General features: G+C 38.4%; 1 protein-coding gene across 1 annotated transcript in view; it reads right to left on the bottom strand.

Annotated features, from left to right (window-relative positions):
* The window catches only part of PDE11A (phosphodiesterase 11A), a 419,647-nt gene that overhangs the window by 365,397 nt on the left and 30,010 nt on the right, over window positions 1-24,240 (bottom strand). The gene's annotated exons all lie outside the window — the stretch shown is intronic.

Raw genomic sequence — 24,240 nt, 5'->3', positions numbered from 1 at the left:
TGGGAAGGAAGGAGGTAACAGGTTTCTTTACAGAATGTTAACTAAAAACATGGAAGAAATGATAAAATTATATAGTACCTATTTTGCAACTACCAGGGCAATAATGGATACAAGCAAGAATCATTAATCAATGATGCCAGTCAAGATGCCAATACCATTAGGTGAAAAATTACTGTTAAACAAGTTATTCACTTAGTCTCAAAGTGCTATCCCACAGATTCCTCATTAAATTCAAAGAGGAAAAGACGTCTTTTTATTAAAAGATCTGATGGACATAAGATTTAAAAAATGATCAAACTTACCACCACCATTAATGGGACAAAATAGCACCACGTGCCTCCCTGATGTGGTGCTATAAGAAGGACACAACATCATCAAGAATGTGGGATGCTTTTGTCCAACCTCTGAATCTGATCATTCAGGAAAAGAAAATTAGGAAAAATGCAGATCATCAGTCGTTCTATCAGAAGCCTGACCTAGACTCTTCAAAAATGTCAGTATCATGAGAGATGAAATAAAGCCGTGGGAGCTGTGCTGGTTTAAAGAAGACTGAAGAGATCTGAAACCTAAATGACATTGAAAAGTGTTGTGCAATTTAGGGGGAAGATGACTAGAGAAAGTTGAACAAGAACTTTATATATTAGGTAATATCATGTGTCAATACATAATTTCTTGGGTGTGATGGTGATATTGTAATGATGTAGGAGAATGTTCTTATCTTTAGGATATGCATGCTAGAGTATTTTGAGATGAAATGTCATAATACCTTGAATTTAATTTCAAATGGAAAGCAAGAAAAAGGAAGGAATGAAAGAAGAGAAGGAAGGGAGGGAGGGTGGGAGGAAAGAGAAGGAAGGAAGGAGAGAGTGAGAGAGAGAGAGAGCAAAGACTGGCTTCTGACAGGGTAATGGGCACTAAAAACATTCCAAGGAAGAAGAAGAACTGGATCCAGGCTCACTGTTTCAAGCTAGGGGCTGAACTGAGGCCTCTCCCAGTGCTCTTGACATTTCCTTGTTGAAAGAGGCTTAAAAATAGGATGCTTGGGGCTGGTGCACTGGGACGACCCAGAGGGATGGAATGCGGAGGGAGGAGGGAGGAGGGTTCAGGATGGGGAACACATGTATACCTGTGGCAGATTCATTTTGATATTTGGCAAAACTAATACAGTTATGTAAAGTTTAAAAATAAAATAAAATTTAAAAAAAAAAGAAAAAAAACACAATATTTTAGTTGGAAATCCTAAAAAAAGCAAAAAAAAAAAAAAAAAAAAGAAAATAAGAAGCAAGGCACTGTCATCTACCACCATCTAGAACCAAATTTTATGACTGAGGACCTAGGGAGGCTGGCTGTGGACCAGGTGAGAGCCCCCAGGGCAAACACTGTTGGCCTTCTATGAGTGCTGTGCTAACCCCACAATCAAAAGGCCTGGAGTCCTCTTCTACTAAGGCCTGATTCTGGTCCAGGACTTCTGGAGGCCATTCTAAACCCTTAGTTAGGAAGAGTGGAGCCCTAAAGGAGACACAGAAATCAAAAGCCAAGCAAAACCAAATCACCTGCTCAAAATGAGCCTGCAACCAAACTTTCAGAAAAACACTAATTTGCATTACTACTTTTGTGTTTTTCGTTCACTGAGGAGCCACCATGTATCAGGCTGTGAGCATCATCCCGGCCGTCATGGCACATGCAGTCTAGCAGGCGAGGCAGGTGACAGGTATACAAATCTATGCCATATATTGTGGTAACTGATACTGAGTAAGAAGCAAGGTGCCATGAGACAGACTCAAAAGAAGGGATATATTCTTCTGGGGATCAAGGAAGGTCTCTCTGAAGACAGGACAAGTAAGCTCAGACTTGATTCACGAGGAATAATTTGTCAGTCAAAGAATGGTGGGGAAAACTTTCTGGGAAGCTGAAACATTGTATATGTGAAGGTCCAGAAGCAAGGAAAAGCTTAGTAGTTTCCCCAAACTCAAAGGTCAAAGGCAAGAAAACAGGAAGCCAAAGGGAGAATGGAAGAGGAAGGCAGGAGCCAGGGAGTGCCAAGTCTTAACAGGACTAGGCAGGAGTTACATTATTCCTAATGGAAAATCACCGAAGATCTTGAAGCAGAAGGATGCGATGATTCATTTCAGCACTCAGTATTCTCTGAAAGCATCATCTCAGTTTATTTGTTCTCCTGCCACTGGTATATAAGATCTAAGACAGAAAAGCTTTTGTCTCTCATTTACTACCTCATACTGGCATATTAGAGGTGCTCTACAACATTTTTCCTGAGTAATAGAACTTTTTTCTAAAAACTATATTGCAATTATGCAAAATATTAGAAAGTTAAAAAGGCCCTGAGACTCCATCGTATTTCACTTCTTGGCATATATTTAGAGGTACTATTACACATGCACCATAGAGAGATGTACATGTTTACTGCAACATCAATTATGAAAAGAAAAAACCTGGAAGTCATTTGAATGGTCAACAGAAAGATACCTTATGATGTCTTGTTTTGATACACTCGACAACAATTTAAATGAATAAACCAAAGCTTCTTGTATTAACATGAACAAATATCAAAAACATGTTAAATGAAGCAAAGTGCTACAATCTGATACCATCTATATAATACCACCAATATTTAAAAATAATGCTAAATATTATGTAGCAAAGTACACTGCATGCATAAAAATAATAAACTCTAAACTGATATGCATGGTTGGTTAGCTCCAGGGAAGGAGAGAGGAGATGGCATGAGGGAGAGAGAGGGTGAGGCTTCAGCTCTTAACAACCGATTTTTCCTTGCTAAAAAACAAACAAACAAACAAACTTTGAAGCAAATATAGTACAATGTTAAGACTCTATAAACCTTGATGGCCCATTCTTATCTAAAAGTTTGAAATATTTTACAATAAAAGTTTAAGACTATTTTTTAAAAGTTAAGAACTTTGTGGAAGATGAGATAGGGTTGGAATAGGAAAAACCAGTTAGGAAATGTCAGTGGTCCAGGAAAGGCAAGACGGTGGTCTGGGTTAAAAGAAAGCAGTGGAGGCAAGGAGAAATAGATGGATACATTGAGTTCACAGTACTTCCTGACACACTGGTTGGGGATGGGGGACTAGAGAAAGACGAAGAATCTTAGGTTTTAATTCGAGAAGCTGTATAAATGGAAGCACCATTTACTGGGATGGGGAACAGTGAGATGAAGGTGAAAGTCTACATATAAAGAAAGCCAAGAAGGTTGATAAAAACATTTAAAAATTAAAAAAAAAAAAGGTTGATAAATCAGTGAGTGCATCCTGTGACCTAAACCAGTGGTTCTTTACTCTGGCTGCAGGTGAGAATTACCTGAGAAGGTTGAATCAATCAGTATGAAGCTTTGATTTTTAATTGGTTTTAAATGCTCATAAATGATTCTCATATAAGACCAATTGTCCAAAATGATGAAGAGCTTAGTCACTAGTAAGATCAATAAAGTTCATTAATGAGAAAAAAGCCTTAAAATGGGAAGGAAAAAAGATGATGTCATGGCATGTATTTTGGTGGTTATATATTAGTGATGTGGACCCTGTGAGACTGGACTGGAAAATCCACTCTGGAATAGGCGAACCTTTCTGCTCTTATCTTTGTGATGGTCTGTATCTCTGGAGAAGGGCCTCATCCACCAGAGTCCAACTCTGAGTTAATCAACCACCAAGACTATGGGGTATTCATTGCCAAAATAGTCAAAGCCACATGGAAACAACAGACATACGGGTGCCTGGTCATGACCAAGGGGAATAAAAATATAGTAAACCCTCTGCACCCTCTTTTCAACTCTCTACATTCACCTGATAAACTTCTAACTAGAGGAGAAAAAGATAATTATGTTGATATATGTGGTAAGTGTTAATCTTCCAATTTAAAAGCTGAGAAGAATGATTCATTTCATTAAGTCTTAATGGTTTTTTAAATATAATGCATGGTAAAACATACTTTGTCCATGTCTTCATCACACTATTTATGGGAATATTCTCCCAAATTAACTCAAAATTTGATATAATTCATCTAATGAGAGGTCAGAAGAGTTGATACAATTGCCTACCTCCCTAATTATATTAATCCTCTAGATTAATTTCCAATTTAAGAAAATTAAGAAAGCTGAGCCCAAAATTGAGGTATAAATTAATGGCAGGAGATGAGGAGAACTAAGGATAACTAAATAAAGGGACATATTACTCTGATATTGTAGAAAGAATGAAAGCTTAAAAATGGAAGATAGCAAAAAATAGATCTTGCTAGCCAAGCAGCGAAACTTAGGGCACTGTGGAACTCACACTGTGGGGACAGGTGGGGTCGGGGTGGATCTCTCAAGGAAAGCAAAATTTTTAAGTTGCCAGCCAAAGGATTAGTGTCCCAGGAAGAGGGAAGAGTATTTAAGACTCGGAGGCAATAGAAAGGTGATGAATCTGAGGAAATGAAAGAAGTTGAAGATGATCCTCTAGGGAAGAGCCAGAGATGGAACAAAACCCAGCAGCTGGAGGCTGACGAAAGGGTGCTTAGTAACCAGGTTTTTAAATTGTAAATTTACCATAGAGGACAGGGGGAGTCACTAGAGGGTTTTAAGAAGGTAGGAGGGAGTAATGTGACTGATTCCTCATTTCAGAAAGAGTCCGTATGGCTTAAAGGTAAAGAATGAGCAGGAAACTAGAGATCCAGGTGAGAGAGATACCATCTCTAGACTGAGACGGTGGCTACTGGTGGGAGGGGTGATGGAAAGGATTGAGTTGAAAGATATTTAGGAGGTAGAATCAATAGGACTTGCTGATTAATTTGATGTAAGGTTGCTAATGCTATTTAATAGAGAAGTAAAAAAAAAAAAACTCCATGTATCCAGTGCAGAGATTCACTGAGTGATGAACACAGGAAGGGGACAAATGCTGAGCGGGAAATAAGAGTTCCCTTGTGGCTGTTCTGCAGTTTAATCATGGGCCATTCACGGGGTGATAGCGCTGCCATGTTTGAGACATAGATAGGTAGGTAGGAAAGTGTTCTAATCTCAGGAAATGGACTTGGAATGCAAAGAAGAGACTAATTTTCTTTCTTTCTTTTTTTGGCCACTCAGCATGTGGGATCAAACTCATGCCTCCTGCAGTGGAAGCTTGGAGTCATAACCACTGGACCACCAGGGAAGTGCCCAAGAAGGGAGTACTTAGATAAGAATGAAGGACTCTGCTCAATAACTTTACCAGAGGTCTTCAGGAGTTTACCACACACACCAGCAAAGTTTCACAGAAAGCGAGGTAAGGAGGAGACAGGGGAAGTAAGAAGAGAAAAACACTGGGCCTATTTATTGCTGGAAATGGAAACTTAAAAAGGAAATTAACAAATGCCTCCAGGTCGATAATGAAATACCACGTAGAGAATGGTGTCCAATTTGTATTCATCTCCCGGAGGATAAAAAAACAAGAAATGATCTACAACAGGAGAGATTTCTAATAAATTAAAGTAAGAGCTTCTTTAATAAGGTTGTTAAAATCTGGAATGAGTTTCTTATGATTGTGGCAGACTCTTCTTGCTTCAAGCATTTTTATGTCATAATATTTTTCCTACCACAGATATCTTAAGTATAACTGTTCTTGAGAAGTGCAGGGATCCCAGTGCCTTCTGTGCAGAACTACCTTTTGCATTTGACACCTAGCTATTATTTTTAATATTTAAAAAGATCAAGACATAAGGCCAAAAGCAATTTTGTCTTTTAGCAATGGAACTGACCTGTGCCCACCACAGAAAGAACCATAGATTTACTTCTGAGCCAGGATCTTGGGCTTGCAGACTCCTCTGCACATTCCTGGGTTGAACATGATGCCACAGAACACACCCAGAAAGCAGGTCCCACCCACAAGGTCCACTTAGGCTGTAGACAGAACTAACTTCTTCAGTCTGAGCCTCAGGTCCTTGAAAGAAAGAGCTATGTTCATTGCACTCGAGAAACCGGGGCTGCCCCAAGGAGACATATTTCAGAGCCACGTAAGAAGCCTCAAAGCAAAAGGGAATCTATCCTGTCTTCTTTTCACTTTCTCAAAGAAGCCACTCAAGGCTCCCCAAGGCAGGAGCCAGAGCTAAGAATCTCACTCAGTTCTCAGAATCATAGCAAGGATGCATCACACAAATCTCTTTTACTCTCTCTGTGTTTGAGAGCTCTCTCCCAAACACTTTAGAGTAAGATTATCCAGGGCTTGTGATTTAGCCAAGAACTAGTCTTGACCACCTATAAGGGTGATTATTTTAACCACAATCTCAACTCTACTCTGAGCCCTTCATAGCCAAGGTCATAGCCAAGGTTATCAAACTCTTCGTTTGAAAATGTCCACATGATGGGACATAGATGAGAAAGCATGTAAATACAAAAAAGCTTCTATTAACTCCATGAACCATTTAATGAATTTGTATCTGAGTTATTGTTTCCATAGATTACAAAGGAAAAGTAATACATGACACGTGTATGTATATGGTAATACTTCGGTCTACAGATGTTGTTAGGTGTTCATAAGAACAGAGCAGTTGCTAGCAACTCTTCCTGACACTGGGGTCACTTGCTGAGCTTTAGGTAACTGCTCATGCCCTAGCCCCATCCTGACCAATTAAATCATAACTGGTGGGAGGAGGGGTTGCGCAGGGGATCTGACTTCTAACTGTTGGTCAGGGTTAAGAACCACAGAATTAGAGGTCCTTTAATAAGCCCAAGGCTGCCAGGGGTCTGAGGGACCTTGTGAACTACTACTTTAGAGTTTTCAGAACATTTGTTTGTTAGCTTTTGGTTTGGTTAGCTTGGTTATGTTTTCCACCGACTTTCCTCAGAGGCTTAGTGCACTGGCCTGCATATCTTACCCAGAACCCTACTGCCCTTCTCCCAACAACAAAAGGTTTGAAGACCAAGTTCAGTCCCACATCTCATCTACATCCTCTTTCAAATGGTTTATGGAGCTGCAAATGAAGAGAAGTTAATGGAAATATAAAATATAAAATGAATAAGTCATTGAAATGCAAACCAATAGATTGACCAACTGTCTGAAGCTTAAAACTGCTTTTATTGGTACATCAGTAACACCCATTTAATTCCAATTCATAGAAGTATCTCCTCACATTTATGACTGATCATAAACACCACTTATTTTCCCAAAATTGCTTGGAAAGCTAAGCTTTCAAAAATTTTGATTAGTCTTTAACAATTTAATATGTACTATTCTGCTTTTCTCCATACAAAGAAGTATAATTAATTGTTCTGAATTGATGGAAGGCTTGAGAATACACTGCACAAAAACAAAGACACGGCATATGGTAACTAGATAGCTAATGCTTTGAGCATCCTAATTTGATACTTGCCGAGAAAAAGTACAAAATTATCACTGTTGTTCTTAATATGTATTCACAGAATGTCATTGCTCAACAGCAAACAAAAATCTTCCCTCTGAATTCTTTTACACACACACACACACACACACACACACACAAATGTGTAGAGTTTTAAATACTACAAAATATTCCCCAAAAGTACGTATGTTTTTGAAGTGTTACTCTTTTAGGACCTGAAGCGGTGTGGTAGGTGATTCAGTTCAGTTCAGTCACTCAGTCGTGTCTGACTCTTTGCGACCCCATAAATCGCAGCACGCCAGGCCTCCCTGTCCATCACCAACTCCCAGAGTTCAGTCAAACTCAACGACCATCGAGTTAGTGATGCCATCCAGCCATCTCATCCTCTGTCGTCCCCTTCTTCTCCTACCCCCAATCCCTCCCAGCATCAGAGTCTTTTCCAATGAGTCAACTCTTTGCATGAAGTGGCCAAAATATTGGAGTTTCAGCCTCAGCATCAGTCCTTCCAATGAACACCCAGAACTGAGCTCCTTTAGGATAGACTGGTTGGATCTCTTTGCAGTCCAAGGGACTCTCAAGAGTCTTCTCCAACACCACAGTTCAAAAGCATCAATTCTTTGGCGCTCAGCCTTCTTCACAGTTCAACTTTCACATCCATACATGACGACTGGAAAAACCATAGCCTTGACTAGACGGACCTTTGTTGGCAAAGTAATGTCTCTGCTTTTGAATATGCTGTCTAGGTTGGTCATAACTTTCTTTCAAAGGAGTAAGTGTCTTTTAATTTCATGGCTGCAGTCACCATCTGCAGTGATTTTGGAGCCCAGAAAAATAAAGTCTGACACTGTTTCCACTGTTTCCCCATCTATTTCCCATGAAGTGGTAGGTGGTAGAGCAGTTTATAAATATGTACAAGTCAGCCTTATTTGTTTAATGCTTGAAGGACACACTTAAATTCATTTAAGTCTTCCAAACTGAATTAGTAGTTAACAGACACTATAAAAGAACTTAATATGAGGTTTAGAAACTTTGAACTTTTTGTAACTTTTGCTTTTGAACTGTGGTGTTGGAGAAGACTCTTGAGAGTCCCTTGGACTGCAAGGAGATCCAACCAGTCCATCCCAAAGGAGATCAGTCCTGGGATTTCTTTGGAAGGAATGATGCTAAAGCTGAAACTCCAGTACTTTGGCCACCTCATGGGAAGAGTTGACTCATTGGAAAAGACTCTGATGCTGGGAGGGATTGGGGGCAGGAGGAGAAGGGGATGACAGAGGATGAGATGGCTGGATGGCATCACCAACTCGATGGACGTGAGTTTGAGTGAACTCCGGGAGTTGGTAATGGACGGGGAGGCCTGGCATGTTACAATTCATGGGGTCGCAAGGAGTCAGACATGACTGAGCGACTGAACTGAACTGAACTGATGAAGTTTAGAAACAGCCGTTGTTATTACCAAGTTACTTTTCTATTTGGTCATTGTTATTACCAAGTTGGGCTTCCCTGGTGGCTCGGCAGTGAAGAATTTGCCTGCCAGTGCAGCAGATCTTGGTTCAATTCCTAGGTCAGGAAGATGCCCTGGAGGAGGGCATGACAACCCATTCTGGTATTCTTGTCTAGGAAATCCCATGGACAGAGGCGCCTTGTGGGCTTCAGTCCACAGGGTAACAGAGTCAGACATGACTGAAATGACTTGGTATACACATATTACCAACTTACTCTCCTTCAGCTGTGCTGCTAAAGTAAACTTGGTTTGCTGATCTTATTTCTCTTTTCTTCATTTCTCTTAGTTGGCACTTTTGTTTGGTCCTATCTTATTGTTGTCATCATGGCTGTTATTATTTATCTTTCTTTTTTAAAATTTTTTTTTTTTATTTTTTAACTTTACAATATTGTATTGGTTTTGTCATATATCAACATGAATCCGCCACAGGTATACACGTGTTCCCCATCCCGAACCCTCCTCCCTCCTCCCTCCCCATACTAAGAGATACAAATATATCTTAAGACAGAGGAAAATGGAAGAACCACAGCACAGCTGAAACCAAAGTTGGTGAGGTGGTAGGGTATGAAACAAAATGATGAAATCTTAAATTTCTTTAATAGATGGGACAGGTAGCTATTAAAGATACATTGTAAGTGTGCAGATAAATTGTATGTGGAGTTAAAATGCAACTCCATGCTCTATAAGATTTATTATGTATAATTAATATGTCTGAGCCGAACATCACCATATGAAGAGACAGCCATGGTAAGTCAGCAGGCTAGAAGCACCTTTCTTTCTGGCACAGTGAAGCCATCTAAGGACTTTGGTGAATCAGGGAGGTGAGCCTACAGGTAGAACCAAGAAAGCCAATAAGTCTGTGACTATGGACAAAGGACTGTCAACATGGGGTTGTGGTTCAGACACCAGTCAGGAAGCAAGGACTACAGGAAAAGCCAAAGTCAAAAACAGTGATGCATGGAAAGCCAGGTCTAAATCAGGAGTCAAGATTAACAGTGACACACTAGAGATTTGGCCTCAATCACTTGTTTGACAAGGACCATAGGAGAAGAGATTAGATTTGCGGCGACCAGATGTGGGAGGTGGGCACAGAATTGGAGGAAGGTGGTCAAAAGGTACTAACTTCTAGTTATTAGACAAGTAAGTGCTAGGAATGTAATGTACAACATAACAATTAACACTGCTGTATGTTAAACAAGAAAGTTGTCAAAGAGAGTAAATCCTAAGAGTTCTCATCACAAAGGAAAAGGTTTTTTCTATTTCTTTACTTCTGTATCTATACAAGATCATTTGTTGTTCAGTCTCTCAGTCGTGTCCGACTTTCTGAGATCCCATGAATTGCAGCACGCCAGGCTTCCCTGTCCTTCACCACCTCCCAGAGCTTGCTCAAACTCATGTCCTTTGAGTCGGTGATGTTATCCAACCACCTCATCCTCTATCATCCCCTTTTCCTCTTGCCTTCAATAAAAGATCATAGATGTTCATTAAACTTATTGTGGTAATCATCTTATGATGTATTTCAGTCAAATCATTATGCTGTACACCTTGAACTTATACAGCGCTATATGTCGATTGTATCTGGATAAAACTGGAAAAAAAATTAAGTAAAAGCTCTGGGTTTAAAAAAAAACAAAACCCAACAAGGATCACCTCCAACAGAAAGCCTATTTGTTCTTTCCACTCTGGGCAACAGAGACAACTGGAAAGTGGCCTCCAAATGTAACTGATTTGTAAACAGCTGTATCAATCGGAATCTGACTTCCCCACATTTATGAAAAATATAGTAATTTCTAGTATGATGTGTAAATGTTATATTTTAATACATATTTTAATTAGGTTTTACTGTTAATAAGTGGAAGTGACTGTTTCTGTATGACAAAAGCTTAATGTTAAAAAGTAATTTTTAAGTTTGCTTTTAAACATTCTAAAAGTTCTAAAATACTTTAAAACTTATTTTAAAATGTTTTAAAAATATTTTAAATCATTATTTCTTGTGAGAACATGATTATAAATACATGATTACTTAATATTAAAATATATCTTAAAGCTACAATAATTAAAAGTATGATACTGGTTCATAAAATTGATGAAAGAGTAGAAAGTCAAATTTATATGTGTATATACACATATGTATAGATGTGTGTGAATAAATGTATTTAATAAGAGTATAATTTCAAATCAGTAAGAAAATAATAAGTTATTCAGTTCATCACATATTTGGGGAAAGTAAGATTCTTTTCTCACATTATACATCAAAATTAATTGCAAGCTGAATAAGGACATAAATATACTCATCTCTTGATGAACTGCAAATGTGGGATAGATTACTCAAACATTGCCAAAACACATTTCATATTTTAACATGAAATACTATGAGAAAAACAGTCTGAATATTAATTATAATAGTCAATAATATGAGAATGCATAGATCCCATGTATTATCAAATAAATCCTAAATTTTCACTCAAAAAGTCATCGGTCTTATGTTCAAGTGTTGGTCTTCTTTTCTACCAAACCTTTAACCAAAACAATCAGTAAAAGTAAGATCAATTCTATTTCTTTCAGTTGTTCATTTCAGCTAACATTGTTTTCTTTTTCTGGCTAATATTCTTACCAGAAATACAAATGGTGAAAAGTTTCAGGACAAGAATGAATACTGACATAATAAATAAAATCATAATTTACTTTACTTGAAAATTATATTAACACATTTTTATAATTAAAAAATTAAATGTCAAAAGTAAAATAATAAAAGAATTGAAGAAATATAACTGAAAATTTATCTCGTGTCTTAAGGGGAAGTATCTCAACCCATAATACCAAAAGAAGGAAGCATAAATACTGAGAGATTTGACTAATAGAAATTAAAAATTTTAAATCTCAAAAAAATATAAAGAATTAAGAATAAAACAAAGTTGAAAAAATATAAACACACCTGGCTGACAAAGCGTTAAATGCTAAACATACAGAATTATCACAAATTAATTAGGAAAAAGGAGCAATAGGTAGGAATTGGAAATTAACAAAAGAAAATACTGATAGGAAAAAAGTTTCATATTTCATATAAATATATGAAAACTGTCAAGTTACAACAGTTATAGTTTTTCTATAAAATTGGCAAAGATTTAAAATTTAAAGTGTCAAGATACCTAACTTAATCAAAAGTTTTTGTGGAAATACTTTTGTATACTACATTGCTGGTGAGAATACAAATTAGTGCAATATACATGGAGGACAATAAGTATGGGCTTCCCTCATGGCTCAGCAGATAAAGAATCCACCTGCAAGGCAGGAGACACAGGAAACATGGGTTCGATCCCTGGGTCAGGAAGATCCCCTGGAGGAGGAAATGGTAACCCACTCTAGTGTTCTTCCCTGAAAGATCCCATGGACAGAGGAGCCTGGTGGGCTACAGTCCATGGGGTCACAAAGAGTCAGACACGACTGAGGGACTAAGCATGTGTGAACACAGCAATAAGTAATAAAAACCTTTAAAATTTTCATACTTTTCAATACAGTAGTTTTATTCTAGAAATTCATAAGTAAAAAATGAAAAATATCTAAATATTCAATAGGAAATTGATTGTTATGGTATATATGCACTACTATAAGAAAGTATTATAGGTTATTATTATACATGCTATATATAATTTTATTCTGACATGGGAAAGGGACAAAGGAAAAAAAGTTTAAAAACAGTTCCTTCAAAGTATTGGGATTAGTATTTGGGACAGCACTATGGTTTCAAAAGTATCCCTGAAAAAAACAGAAGTTATTATACTATTGGGTTGCAAGTAAAATAGATAGGTGAGATATAACAAATGACAACTCTCAAGATGGGAGTGGGTCAATCTTCATAAATTATGTGAAAAGTGGCATAGCACCCTGTTATTTTTTAAAGTCATTATCATCCTGGCTATAAAGCTCTTTGCCATAAAAATTAAGCCAAATTAAATTGCTACACGGAATATCAAAGGAATTTGAAATTTTCTGAAAATCACAAAGAACTAAGAACAAAAAGACTGCCAAGATACTACAGTTGAGCAATGTTCTAATATGTGAAATGGATGGATCTTTCAACTCTCTCAGACTCTGACCCTCTCCACATTTAACTGGTAAACATCACAACATCTTAACGCAGCATAGCATATACAGTATAATGATGGAAAACATTGGATTTACTAAAAGGATGAATACTAGAAATCAAAAATCAGTAGCCTCATATTGGTTTATAAAACAAAATTCTCACCAAACTATTAAACCAGTAGATGTAAGTTTGGAAGAAAATGATAGGAACAAATCTAGCCACAAGAGTATGTTCAACCACTGAAAACCCAGTTTAGAAAAAGCCACATCACTCACTGCACAAAGGACTTGGGAACAGCATGTCACTGCTCCCCTCTGATCTTCTAGGTTAGTCCCCGGGCCTGGCTGGTTCCATACACATCCCATCCCCACTGTCAGCCACTGTGCCCCTGAAGGCTTTCTTTCCTGTTCCCATACCAGGCTTTATTTCCCTGGTGCTCACCCTAGCTTGGCTGCAAACAAGCAGCTGTGCTGAGAATACTCAGATTCCCTGCAGAAGGTATATGGCCATGTGCTCCACAAAATACCAGGGGCATGCATCTCTAGCCCTCAAATTTGAGAGGAAGAGTAATGGGTCAAACTGAAGGTGTCAATACATGCTTTGTTTCCACCAGAGGACTGTTTTCATCAGCAGGACTCATTCATAAATAGTCGAGAGAGACACAGGAGTGGACTCAGCACCCATGGTGCCTTTTCCTGGATAAAGTGTCAGGATACTTTCTAAGACATGCTTGCAAGTAGGAGTCTTCTAGACAGACACACTGGCTGGAGAACTGAGTCAGCCTGATTTTTGGCAGCCTTGTCTAAGTTACTCCACGTTGGACAGAGTTGGTTAGTGCCTCCTAGAACTGGTCTCCTGCCTACAGCCTTGTTCCAAATATTTCCTAGGCCAGCTGGCAGAATGCTACACTGGTGTTTTTATGAACTAGATCAAGCCCTTAGCAGATCCAGTCAGCTATACCATTCATAATATTTTGCAGGTCTGGGTTCTGCTGGGTTAGAAAGATTGGGCATATCGGCTAGCACTCACTCTTACAGAAGAAATCAGAATCAGGGACCATTCTATGAATCATAATTTACTTCTGAAATGCTTCAATAAAATGAGCAATCAATTAACCCAAGTACAATTCTCCCTTGGTTTAGGAACTGCATAGGATGGAATAACAAAAGCAGAAACCATAACAAATCCTTGGTTTCTCAGATTTATAAGCCCTTGACATGCTCCTTTAGACACAGCAATAATACACTTCCGATATCTATGGAAAGTTCAACTTTAAAACTTATTAGTGAGTCCCTCTGTCTAAGTAAGTCCCTCTGTCTTACTTAAAAAGACAGATAATCAATGGGCATCATTGGGTATTATGAACCCCACCATAACCACCCACTCATATGCTCATATATAAGTACATCTGATACATCTGGAGACACACTAAACCCCACAACAGGACACATCATATAAGCAGGCAAGCTGACTTTGAACATTGGTGAAAACTGACCAAGAGCTAGGTCATAAAGCTGGCCAATTTTAAATAGTTGTGTGAAATAATTGGTATCATGCAAAATATATCATTTCACACCAAAGCACTTTATTAAAAAAAAAATGTAACTAGAGGAAAAATATTTAAAAATTTAAAATACATTTCTAAACTATTAATCAAAAAATAAATAAAATGAAAATTATAACTAAATATTATGTACCAAAATGGTAGGACATAATTAAAGAGGTTCTTAAAAGTTTCATCTTAGATGCTTCCATTAAAAAGCAAAGCACAACTTATTGAAGTGATCAACCGACCATAAGGAATTAGAAAAAAGAACAGCAAAATAAACTCAAGAAAATGAGAGAAAATAATAAAAATAAGAGCAGAAGTTAATGTAAAAGAAAATAAACATATAATGAAGAGGATCAACAGAGGTCAGAAAAGTAACAAAACATAAAAATCTCTGGAGAAAATAATCAAAGGGGAAAAAGAGAGGAATAAAAAGGGCAAAGCTATAGTTGCTACAGAGATTAAACAGATAAGACATTATGAATATGTTTGTGTTTATAAACTTGAAAACTTATGAAATAAACAATATATACAGTTTAAAAAAAACTCATAAAAAATAGAGAACATTAAGAGTCCTACAAGCTTTAAAGAAATTGATTTAGCAGTTCAAAATAGTTCTATTACATACACACACACATACACACACAGGAACCAGACAGATTTCCAGGAAATTCCACAAGACATTTGAGCACTGGGAAATTCTAATCTTATGCAAGCTATTCCACAGTGGAAAAAAAAATCATTTGTGATATAGATTTGCTTTCAAAACCAAATGCGGATATTATAAGCAAAGAAAAATATAAACTAATCTCACTAATGAATGAATACAGATTCAAAGCCTCTAAAAATAAACATTTTTACAAAACAAATCAGACAGTGAATTAAAAGGTAATTTGTTACAACCAAGCTCGTATTTCCTAGGAATCCTAGATTGGTTTATCATGGGAAGATCAACTAAAGTAGCTCACCACATTAATATGTTAAGGTGAAAAATATTGTATCTTAATAAAGGTAGGAAAATTGGGTAAAATTTTACATCTATCTAGTGGTTCTGCAATACGGAAGATCTGGGTTCAATCCCCAGGTTCAGAATTTCCCCTGGAGAAGGGAACAGCTACCCATTCCAGTGTTCTGGTCTGGAGAATTCCATGAACTGTATGGTCCACAGGGTTGCAAGTCAGACACGACTGAGCAACTTTCACTTTCACTTTCTTCATGATGTGAAAAATAATGGCAACAACCTCCTCCTGATAAAGGGCATTTCAAAAACCCACAGACATCTCATAACTAACAGTGAACTCTAACAGCATCTTTGGTAAGATCAGTTTCAATATAAGGATGCCTGTTTTCATCAATCATATTCTACACTGTTCTGGAGGTCCTTGCATAGTAAATCAAGAAAAAGGAAAGTTAAAGGACTAGGAAAAAAGAAACAAAAACTTTCATTATTTTGCAGATGATATGACCCCTTACATAGAAAATCTCAAAAAACAAAGCTTAACACATCGGGGTTATTTAATAAATGTTGAGAAAAATAAACAATAAAATAGTTGTGAGGATTAAGTGAAATAACCTATGTTGACTATTTGGTGCATAGTAGTAATTTTGTTAATACTAATTTCCTTCCCCCTAAAATTTACTTTTAGGTATCAATGTCATTTGGGAAAAGAATTTTTAAAGAGTAAAAATTTCACCCCAATGTTCATAGCACCATTAATTACAATTGCCAAGATATGGAAGCAACCTAAATGTCCGTCAACAGATGAAAGGATAAAGAAGATGTGTGTGTGTGTGTGTGTGTGTGTGTGTGTGTGTGTAAGTTTGTGTATGTATGTGTGAGTACGCATGTGCACATGGAATACTGCTGCTGCTGCTGCTAAGTCACTTCAGTCATGTCCAACTCTGTGTGACCCCATAGACGGCAGCCCTCCAAGCTCCGCCATCCCTGGGATTCTCTAGGCAAGAACACTGGAGTGGGTTGCCATTTCCTTTTCCAATGCATGAAAGTGAAAATTGAAAGTGAAGTCATTCAGTCGTGTCCGACTCTTCGCGACCCCATGGACTGCATGCAGCCTACCAGGCTCCTCTGTCCATGGGATTTTCCAGACAAGAGTACTGGAGTGGGTTGCCATTGCCTTCTCTGACATGGAATACTACTCAGCCATAAAAGGAAGAAAATTTGCAACAATGTGGATGAATTTAAAGGGTAATATGCTATAAGGTGCTGAAGCAAGTCCATCCGGACACCGGCATCTCATCCAAGGCCATGGGAATCATGAACTCTTACGTCAACGACATTTTCGAGCACGTCACTGGTGAGGCATCGCACCTGGTGCATTACAACAAGAGCTCGACTATCACATCCAGGGAGATCCAGACCACCGTGCGCTTGCTGCTACCTGGGGAGCTGGCCAAGCACGCCGTGTCCAAGGGCACTAAGGCTGTCACCAAGTATACCAGCTCCAAGTAAATATAATATGTCTAGCCGCTGTTAACGGAGAAGGCAATGGCACCCCCACTCCAATACTCTTGCCGGGAAAATCCCATGGACGGAGGGCCTGGTGGGCTATAGTCCATGGGGTCGCTAAGAGTCGGACACGACTGAGCGACTTCACTTTCACTTTCATGCTACACACAAATATATAGTTGATGGAATTCTCCAGGCCAGAATCCTGGAGTGGGTAGCCTTTCCCTTCTCCAGGGGATCTTCCCAACCCAGGGATCAAATGCAGGACTCCTGCATTGAAGGCAGATTCTTTACCAGCTGAGCCACAAGGGAAGCCCAAGAATATAGGAGTGGGTAGCCTATCCCTTCTCCAGAGGACCTTCCTGACCCAGGAATCAAACAGGAGTCTCCTTCATTGCAGGCAGATTCTTTACCAGCTGAGATACCAGAGAAGTCCCCCGTTTCAATCCCTGGGTTGGGAAGATCCCTTGGAGAAGGAAATAGCAAGCCACTCCAGTATTCTGGCCTGGAGAATCCCATGGACAAAGAAGCCTAGCAGGCTATAGTCCATGGGGTCGCCAAGTTGGACACAACTGAGCAACTAACACACTTTCATAACCAGGAAGGGTGGTGGTGTTTGAAAGATATATGCATATATACATATATGAAGAACTCCTACAAATCAATAAAAAAAAAAGGATTACTTAGTAGAAAAAATAAGCAACTGACATGGACAAGTATTCAAAGAAAAGGAAATACAAAAACACAAATACATGAAAAGATGATTCAAGGGGATAGTCACAGGGTTCACTGTGGAGCATGTGTATAGCTTGCTGCCTGCTGTAACTGGCCTCTTCTTTTCCTGGTTGGGAGGCCACTGAGGCCCTGAAACAGGTGGCTATGATGAGAGTGGACTCAGTAGGAAGCGCCAGAGCTTGCAACCTCTGGTAGTGGTGGTGCTGGCCCAGTGCACATCACCTTGAAGAGAAGACACAGTGGAAGGTCAAGGTCTTGGAGATGAATGTTGGCTAGCTAAGAAATGACTAATCAAGAGTCCACTGTCGTTTAAAAAAAATGATGCTGAAACTACAGAAACATTCAGCTCACACCAAGAAGTCTACAAAGATAGAGGAAATTACCTGTGGTCTTGTCAAAGGAGAAGCTGTCATACTTCAGACACTAACAGTCTTTGATATGACACTAAGTAAATACAAGGAAAAAGATGCCCAGGATGTCATAATATCACTGACAACTGTAAACTGGTTACAGATAAATGTAAAAAAAAAAAAAAAAAGATACTCAACTGAAGGAAAGATATGCTCTTGAAGTTGATCAGTTCTTATCAGAGATGAGAAGCACCTTCCCATCGCTGGAGAGCATAAGTCACTAATTTGCTTGCTGAACAAGCTTCCTCCAAAGCTAAATTTTAAAAAATTATGGAAGAATCTGAAGACATGTTCAAGGAAGGATATGAGAATGTATTTGATAAACTCCAACAGCACGAGATCCCTGCACTTTTGCACTGCATAGGTGATGTACTTATTTGTCAAACTAGTGTTATCCAAATGTGGTGTCCAGGAAATGGATTTTTATGAAAATGTACCTTTTTTAAAGCATGTAAAGGGGGAATAAATACACATATTTAACAAAAATAGAATATCTCAATCCACAATAAGACAATAGCAACGTAATTCTGTTAAGACTCTCAAAGACAATAATAGCAGTGCTATAACCAGCATTGAACACATTCCGAAAACTAAATATCTAAATGACAGAATGGGTGAACTTTTAGAAAAGTACATGGGCTCTTATAATACTGGTTTAGTACAATCTAGTACTCATTGGAGGTAGTCAACACTGTCCTACAGAAGATTCTGTAGACAAATATCTTTTAGGAACACAGCTTTTCCATAGGAGAAATTGATGCAAGAACTGCTCCTCTGTTCATCTTGCTCTGAAGTTCTTCCTTTGTTACTTCTATTTTTCCAAATATGTCAGAGCCATCAAGTGGAAACTCTTTTGTCTCTACTCTCTCAACACTATTCTTTAAATAGGTTGGAAAATAAACTTAAAGCCAAAATTAGAAAATAACTCCCTACTTTGACAAAGTCAGTTCTTCGGTTTAATGTTATCAAACTCTTTGTGAGGAGTCTTTTATACTGGGAAAGTTTATGTAATTTTGAAAAGAAGTTTCATGAAATAGAAAAAATGTGCATGATTTTAAGTGTTGCTGTTTTTATAGTACAGATAAATCATGCTGATGGTATCACCATCTCCTGAAAAAAGGCAAGAGATGATTGATTGCCATCTTTAATCACCAGGAAAAGGAAAACCACATGTTAAAACCACAATGAGATACAATTCTCAACATACCAGATCAGCAAAAACTTTTAAAAAAAGTTTGACAATATCAAATGTTAGCAAGAATGTGCAGCAACAGAAACTAATACATTGCTAGAGGGAGTGTGGTTGGCAACCCTATTTCAGAAAATGTGCTATGTGCTAGGTCTCTTCACTTGTGTCCAACTCTTTGTGACCCCATGGACTGTAGCCCACCAGGCTCCTCTGTCCATGGGATTCTCCAGGCAAGAATACTGGAGTGGGTTGCCATTTCCTACTCCAGGGGATCTCCTGACCTGGGGATGGAACCCACATCTGTTACATCTCCTGCACTGGTAGGTGCATTCTTTACCACTAGAACCACCTGGAAAGCCCACAAAAATATAGTTGGTCATTAATAGTAATTTTAACATGTGCATAAATTATGACCCCCCCAATTCTATTTCTAGGTATATGCTCCAAAGAAGCCTCACTCACGTGTATTAGTTGTCTATTGCTGCTGCAACAAATTAACACAAATTTAGTGGCTTAAAACAATTTAAATTTATTCTCTTACATTTCAGGAGGTCAGAAGTTCTAAAATTAAGGTCAGTAGGGCTGCATCCCTTCTAGAGGCTCTGAGGAGAATTCATTCCCTTACCTTTTCTAGCTTCTGTAGACTGCCTGCACTCCCTGGTTCATGGCCCAATTCTCCATTTTCAAATGAACTTCAAAGCAGTACAGCATCTTCCTGTACATGGCCCTCCTGCCTCTCTAATATAAGGACCATTGTTACCACTCTGAGCCCACCCAGATAATCCACAATAATCTCCCCATATCAAGATCCTTAGCTGAGTCACCTCTTCAAAGTTCCTCTTGTCTTATAAGGTAAGATATTCACAGATTCTGAAGATTAAGATGTGGACATCTTTGAGAAGCTATTACTCAACATGCTACAAAAGTAAACTAGGGGACATGTACAAAGTGCTTACAAGAGCATTATTTATAAGAGAAAAAACAACAACAACAAACCCTAGAAATAACTCAAAAGTCTATCAATTATAGAATAGGTAAATTGTGATATATTTATTCAGAGGGGTATTATACTTCAGTGGATATCATGACTATGCATTTGGGCAGAAAAAGCAAGAAACAGAAAAATGTACATAGAATGATTCTATTTATACAAAGTTCAAAGACAGAGAAAATAAAATTGCATATTTTATTTTCAAACATACATAGGTGGTGAAGCCATAAAACAAAATGCAAGGCAATAATTACAGGATGGTGATAACGGGGAGGATTCAGGAGGGAGGGCAATAAAATTGTGAAGGGGCAGCACACGACTTCAGGGGTAATGGCAACATTTTATGTTTTAATCTTCATGGCAAATAGGTGGGGAAACAGTGGAAAGAATGGCTGACTTTATTTTTCTGGGCCCCCAAATCACTGCAGATGGTGATTGCAGCCATGAAATTAAAAGACGCTTACTCCTTGGAAGGAAAGTTATGACCAACCTAGACAGCATATTAAAAAGCAGAGACATTACTTTACCAACAAAGGTCCGTCTAGTCAAGGCTATGGTTTTTCCAGTGGTCATGTATGGATGTGAAACTTGGACTGCCAAAGAATTGATGCTTTTGAACTGTGGTGTTGGAGAAGACTCTTGAGAGTCCCTTGGACTTCAAGGAGATCCAACCAGTCCATCCTAAAGGAAATCAGTCCCGGGTGTTCATTGGAAGAACTGATCTTGGAGCTGAAACTCCAATACTTTGGCCACCTGATGCAGAGAGCTGACTCATTTGAAAAGACTCTGATGCTGGGAAAGATTGAGGGCAGGAGAAGAAGGGGACGACAGAGGATGAGATGGTTGGATGGCATCGCTGACTCGATGGACATGGGTTTGGGTGGACTCCGGGAGCTGGTGATGGACAGGGAGGCCTGGCGTGCTGTGGTTCATGGGGTGGCCAAGAGTTGGACACAACTGAGCGACTGAACTGAACTGAACTCAAGTAGGAAGCATGTCCAGTTTATAATTATTTTTTACTCTGTACATACATATTTTCTCCCCTCTGGATATGTGATACATTTCACAATTTTTAGGAAAAGCAATGGACAATAATGAAAACTGAAGATCCACAGCTCTTGTCATTGCCAGTATGTTCAGCACACATTTTTTTTTAACTTTCATTTCCAGGGGTCCAAGGGGTATGCTTTAGCAATGTACATGAGCAGTTAACAACCCAACTCTCACTATGTTAATGGGAACACTGCAGCTAAACCACTAAACTAAAACTTTACTCCATGGAGTTATTGGCACTAAAACGGAATGTTTATTCAGAGAACTACACACCTCAATTTGTTCACATTTCTCGTTCTTTTAGTGTGCTGACATTACTATATGTTACAGATAACCTATTAAACTGTTCATGGGGTTCTCAAGGCAAGAATACTGAAGTGGTTTGCCATTCCCTTCTCCAGTGGACCACATTTTGAATATTCATTGGAAGGACTTATGTGGAAGCAGAAACTCCAATACTTTGGCTACCTGATGTGAAGAGCTGACTCAGTGGAAAAGACCCTGATACTGGGAAGGATTGAAGGCAGGAGGAGAAGGGGATGACAGAGGATAGTATGGTTGGATGGCATCACCGACTCGATGGACATGAGTTTGAGCAGGTTTCACGAGTTGGTGATGGACAGGGAAGCCTGGCATGCTGCAGTCCATAGGGTTGCAAAGAGTCGGACATAACTAAGAGACTGAACTGAACCTATTAAACAGAATTGCCTTCCTTCTCTATAGTTCTCTCCACATTGCTCTGTCCTGATAACTTTTATGACTTTGATACTACTGATATGTAATTTTAAGTTAATAATCTAATCAAAAATATAGATTGATAACAATGAGAAATCATAATTTTTTTAACTATGTTATTTCTCCAACCTCTAATTGGATAAAACCAACAATTAACTATTTTCACACACAAAGCAAACTTTTCTCAAAAATGGCAGAACCCAATATTTGAGTCCACATGGCAATAGTTCTCCAGTTTCTCCATCATACTTTGTATGACAGATCTCACTGTCAAAGTACCAAAGCACTTAATTCCCCTTTTAGATCTACTAACTGTCCAATTTCACACCTGCCCTATAGCCTCTTCTCTAAGAAAAGACAGTATTTCAAGCACTATTCCCCTAGATATTACAACAGAATTAGCTGAGCCAGCTTGGGAATTCAAAGACTCCCTTGAACATAAGTTTCTTATAAGACCCATATTTATCATCTGACAAAAACTTCAAATGAACACACAAAAATAATTTTCCCACATAAGAAGTTTTTTATTTTATTCAAAAAAATTTTAAAGAAATGGTATAAATATTGCTATCCTTTTCTTATGTTTCTATAGGGATTCAAATGATGAGAATGCTTTCTTGTGTGAACAAAGGGGACAGTTGGTGGATGTGGTAGTTTTCTCATAGAGGCTCAACTGGCTTCACATATAACATAAATATGCAATAATTCTAAAGATACGTATAATTAACATCCATATTACTAATATATTCTATTTTATGTTATAAAAGGTCTAACAGAAATTTCTACAAATACAATTTTGAAGGGTGGATGGCTAATCAAAATAAGCAAATTTGTATGTATATAGGAAGACACTGAAGTATGCTGCTGCTGCTGCTGCTAAGTCACTTCAGTCGTGTTCGACTCTGTGCGAACCCATAGACGGCAGCCCACCAGGCTACCCCATCCCTGGGATTCTCCAGGCAAGAACACTGGAGTGGGTTGCCATTTCCTTCTCCAATACATGAAAGTGAAAAGTCAAAGTGAAGTCGCTCAGTCATGTCCGACTCTTCGCAACCCCATGGACTGTAGCCTACCAGGCCGCTCCATCCATGGGATTTGCCAGGCAAGAGTACTGGAGTGGGGTGCCACTGCCTTCTCCGCACTAAAGTATAGGTAATCCATTTTAGATGACGTATCTTTCACTCTCCATAATGGGGCTCGGTATGTGATTCTGCTAAGTAATATTCAGAATAGTAAAAATGATTTTAAAATCCTGAAATGATATAAGATATTCTGCTATGCAGTCTCTAAAATTATTATCATATCACATAGAATTTTTTTTTAAACAACAGTTAGAGCAAGAAAACTGTAACCAAGCCAGACACAGCTTTTTCCTGAAAAACTGCTCTGTATCAACCTCGTACTAAATCACCAAAGCAGGCAACGAGGGGTAAAAATATCCAAATAATTCACCAACATTGGACTCCAGAGCTTCCAAGCAGTCCTAACACCTGTCTCCATTTTGATGTTCATAATACAAAAAAAATACACCCAAAATACCAATGACAGAAGACCCTGATGCCTTTAATGGCCTTGCTCTTGTCAGCTGGGAAGAATACCATCAGCGCCGCATGGCAGTGATTTTACATGTACAGAAACGGAAGCAATAAGCAGTTAAGCAGTGCAGCCAACGCACTGAGCCTGGATATTAATAGAGGACTGCACGATTTTCAGGATCCACTCTGTGTACTCAGATTTTATATGGCATGTGGTCCGAAGAGAAGCTTGAACCAACTTTGGTACAGATCCCCAGCAGCTAACAAAGACTTACAGTTGGAATAAAAATTTTCTGGTGTTTTTTGTCTTATGCTCCCAAATTTAGTCTTGATGGAGGTCTTCAGGCCCTTAATAATTCATCCTGATTAATTCCAATTGATAGAGTGACATATGAGGGACAGAAACCTGCCTAATCTCCTTGACCTGTCATCTCTAACCATCCACCCAAGGGCATCCCTAATATTTGACACTATCTTTTCAGACTAGCCTCCTGCATGAAACAGGATCAGGACAGCTTATAAATTTCCTAGCCACAAATTCCTTAAACTCAACTGAGATAAAAGCAGATGAGAAATAATTCTTACAGATCATATTCTTGCAAATAACTGATTTAAAGGTGTACTTCCTGCAGTAATAATCAGAGATA

Source organism: Bubalus kerabau, chromosome 3 (assembly GCF_029407905.1).
Source record: "Bubalus kerabau isolate K-KA32 ecotype Philippines breed swamp buffalo chromosome 3, PCC_UOA_SB_1v2, whole genome shotgun sequence".
Lineage (NCBI taxonomy): Eukaryota > Metazoa > Chordata > Mammalia > Artiodactyla > Bovidae > Bubalus > Bubalus kerabau.
The sequence above is the reverse complement of the archived record's forward strand: the minus strand, read 5'-3'. Positions and strand labels throughout refer to the sequence as shown.